This window comes from Mus pahari, chromosome 10 (assembly GCF_900095145.1).
Source record: "Mus pahari chromosome 10, PAHARI_EIJ_v1.1, whole genome shotgun sequence".
Taxonomy (NCBI): domain Eukaryota; kingdom Metazoa; phylum Chordata; class Mammalia; order Rodentia; family Muridae; genus Mus; species Mus pahari.
In genome coordinates this window covers 15469411-15473865 of record NC_034599.1, presented here as the reverse complement: position 1 = coordinate 15473865, position 4455 = coordinate 15469411, and the positions used below count along the sequence as shown (strand labels likewise).

General features: G+C 35.9%; 1 pseudogene; it reads right to left on the bottom strand.

Annotated features, from left to right (window-relative positions):
* Positions 1 to 2636: 2636 nt before the first annotated feature.
* LOC110327630 lies at positions 2637 to 4206 on the bottom strand (annotated as a pseudogene).
* Between the last annotated feature and the right edge of the window lie 249 nt (positions 4207 to 4455).

Below are 4455 nucleotides of genomic sequence, written 5' to 3'. Positions count from 1 at the left end.
ATCGTACCCCTAATCTCAACTCCTACTAAAACATTTTAATTATGCGCCCTTTACTCTTGTTCTTAAGCCATCATCCATTTACCTACAGACTAGTCATTGACTTCCAACTATATATGTTAACACTAAAGTTTTTAGCTTCCTGTGAGGATTTTATGATTATTAATGAATCTATCTAGGCTACAGCATAACATTTATAATCTATTTTAGCATATGTTTGGATATATGAGTCTTTATCTATAAATGGGTATTTTAAAACTTTGCTCGACAATATTAATTTGAATTTAGAATGTTTGACCCATTTAATACTTTGTATACTCATTTCCAATACAGCTAACTATTTTAGAAATATACTTTAGATGCTAGAGAGGTAGTTCATTGTAAGATGATTGTTTCACATATATGAGTTTGATCCCTGACACTTTAAAAAGACAAATATACTTTGAAAGGGGGTACTTTAAACTTAAAACTTAAAACCTACATACATTCATTAGCTTATGTGATTAATAGCTCTAATAGGTGATAGAAACTTTGAACTTAAATTTTAATGGAAATGGCTCAGATAAATGCAATTGTATGCAATGGCCATTTTGTTGTTCTGTAAATAAGGATAACATGGACTTGCTGGCCCAATTCTTAGGTAAAAAACAAAGGTCAAGAGTGAGTTTAGCACAAACTTGTTTTGTTTTGTTTTGTTTTGTCTTGTTTGAGACAGGGTCTCTTTATGTATTGCTGACTGTCCTTGAACTCAGATATCTGCCTCTTCAGTTCTGGGATTAAAGGCAGAGTGAAAATTTACACTGATTTAGAATTGAGGAAGACAAGCTTTATTATCCCATCTTGGACTTAGGGATTTGGGAGAGGATACTGAACTCAGAATAAGTAAAGGGTGTGTGTGTGTGTGTGTGTGTGTGTTGTAGAACTCCCAGAAAATAGCCTTCTGTGGAAACCTCACCAGAGAAAATCCAAACTAGTATAAAACTAAATATCCTAGCTGGTAAAAGTTCTTCTTACACATCTAATTAAAAGCTTCAGAAGTGAAGATACATATAAGCTAAAAGTGAGATTGTTACTCTAATGCCCCCAGTTGTTTTCTGGTAACTATTCTTCACAGTTCTACAGATACAAATACTCTAGGTGACTATTCCCAGTGCAGGTACATCTGACATGGAAGCTCCACTGGGTTCTATTTCATTTTGCAACAAGAATCAAAGTTCCAAAAATTCACCTGTGTCACTGAAAAAAACGTAAAAGCCCAAAAACTAAACCAAGTCCTTCTAGCAAAGTGTACTTCCTTTGGAGATGTCAGAAAAAAACAGCTGTTGGCTTCAAACATAGGAAACATGCTGATTTGCTATGTGTGGTTACGGGTGGTAAGCCTCTTCCTGGAGAGAAAAATTAAAGCTCCTGTCCTTGTAGTTTCATTTTGTTTTTATTACAGTAGAAATGGGACCAGTTAATTGTCTTAAAATGACTTTGCTATGTCTCCCCTTCACTTTCTAGGATCCTAATTCCTGTCTTCAGTATTGTACCATTTCTTCCTACAACCAGAGCCAGGAAGCTCTGAAAATACTGTTCAGCAGATTAACAAAAAAATTAAAGCTCAGAGCACGTATTGAAATTACCTTACATTTTCATTTCACTGCACAGCAGGTGATTATGAAGCTTTCATTTCTCCCAAAATGCTATAAAAATATACAAAAAAAGTCTGTTTCCATTTAGTTATAGTAATAAAACAAGTATCTTTTTACTAGATTATTTAGAGACTATATAGTACAGAGACTCCTTCTAACTAAATTCACCACCACCTTTTCTATAAATCCATTCATATATTCAAGCATATGCATTTAGTCAACATACCCATGTTTACATCAGATTAATTTTTAGGTTCAAGTAACAGTATGCTTCTAACAATAAACTATTTCTATAATAGCTCCAAGACACAAAAAGATATTTTAAACCTGTGCACTCAGATGCATAGCTATTTCTGAAGACTATAAACCAAAACATGCTTGTCAGGAAAACTAATCCATGCATTTGAATATACCCCAAGTATTTTAATTAATGCTAGACCAACTAAATTAAACATTTTCTAGAATTAAACAGATAGCATTAAATTGTTTTCAGAATAATGCTAAAAACCACCTGGTCAAAACCTCCAAATAATGATAGTAATAATAATAATAATAATAATAATAATAATAATAATAATAATAATTGATAATAATAATTTCTTCATATCCCAGCATGTTCAACTTAGCTGTGTGTGCATGTGTACACACTGATCTACCTTAACATTTCCATTCACTAAGCATTTTATGTTTGCAAAGCTTTGTTTGCAATTTCTTGGCAAAGGCTTCCCTCCCAAAAGATCCAAGCACAAAACACTAGGCATACACTCTTCAAAGTTTTATTTCACTAATTTCAGGTTAAATTTCCACAAAATCGTTTTTGACTTCCCAGAACGGTAGTACCAGAAGATTATGGGTCAGGGTGAAGAGACCACTTTAAGAAGCATTGCATTAACTCATCTTCCACAAGGCAACAGAGTTGGGTATCTGATTGTTTAACAAAACAAAGCTTTTATAGCATCCATGAGGGCAGACAGGCATACCAGGCTGTGGACACTCCATAGCTTGTCAGAAATCAGACCAAGGAAAACCTTTTTCACACTGATATAAAAGATGCCACAACATTTTTCCCTTTAATTATAATAAATGTATTTTCTCAAGTCCTTCCTTCAGCCCATCTCCTATGATTGCGCAGGTGGGCTGCAAATGCCAAGGAGTCTATGAGCTTACTTCACTCATTGCTAACAATTTCTCAATTTCTAAGAGAGAGAGAGTTAGTTCCTCAAGTCTTATTTGTTAGCAACTATAAGCACAGGACGGAACTCCCTGATTTTCTGATATCCTAGTTATTTTGTAAAGTTTAGTTTTGGCTTTTTCCATTCTCTCAACATCCACAGAGTCCACCAAAAACACAATGTCATCTGTGCATCAGGTGGATGACTTCCACAGTGGCCTTTTTTTCTTTTCTTTTCTTTTCTTTTCTTTTCTTTTCTTTTCTTTTCTTTTCTTTTCTTTTTCTTTTTTTTTTCTTTTTTTTCCAAGACAGGGTTTCTCTGTATAGCCATGGCTGTCTTGGAACTCTTCCACAGTGGTCTTAATTTCTCTTGACCACCTCCATCCCAGAAGTGAAAAGTAACTGTTTTGGAATTGCCCAAAGTTACCTTAATTTTCTGTTTTAAATCTTTTGGTAAGTACAGTATTTACAGATTCATTGAACTGCAGCCTGAATAAAACTGTTGTCTTTCCAGCACAGTCAAGACCAAGAATAACAATGTGAAAGGACTGAAAAGACAGGAGGCTGGACAGGATGGGAAACTGGTCTGACAGAACATTTCCAGCTGCAAATGTCCCAAACAGAATGCATTCTTCTTATCTGCTTACAGTTTCTCTTCCTGGGTGATGGAGCTATGTGATTGCTGACTGAAGGCCCTCTGTTATCCTGCCTCCAAGGCTCTCAGCCACCAGGGAGTCTGTCCCCAGGCAGCTTTGAGGCCTGACAGCAGCCAGGCTTATGCTCCACAGATACAAGTTAATTTTTTTCCAGTTTGTTTTTGTACTGTAATACTTAGGGGAGCCTTAGCTTACTGGGGACACCTGAGTGAACCACATAGAGCCAGAATTGATGCAAAAAGCAAGAGGAATTTATTGTTCCAGTGCACTGGGGTTGTCCTAGAGCTGAAGGAGAGGCAGCAACCATGTGCAGCCCCTTTAGTGAGCTTTTTATACAGTTTTCAGGGCAGCAGCCATTAGGCACAATGTGATTGGCAGAATAGTGTGACTTTTTAAACTGATTGGTCTTTGAGGTGGCAAGGACTTCCCTTGTCTGAAGAAGATCAGAAATATGAGGAACCAAAAAAAAAATTTTTTTTTTTTAGCCCAGTGCTACCATTAGTACATTGGGGTGCATACAAAGTCTAGGTGTACTAGTCTTCTGCCAATGGTATCCTATAGGCCACATTTAGTTACTTCCTTGTTCCAATTTTTATTGATTATGGTGTTGGCTTCCAATAGGCCAACCCACTTATGTTACTTTACTCTGAGTATTACCCAGGGTGATGATGCTTTCTTTCCTGGTTTTGGCATTTAATGATGCTAATTGTTTTTCATTGTATGTCATGATTTCTAAGATCTCATTCATTTTTTGAACAAAGTTGTTATAATGATCTTCTAGTTCAAAATTGAATAGACCCTCAGAGTCAAACTAATGTTTTTCTTTCAGGGTCAACGTAATCACGATCGTTGTATTATCCACTGTGGCATGTGAGCGGTTCATCACCAGGTACCATCTGCCTGTTAAATTAAAATATGCTTTGGAAGTGTTCATGAATGATTCATATAGCCATCTCAATATGGCATTTTTGGTGTGGGTGTACATAGTATAAAGTTA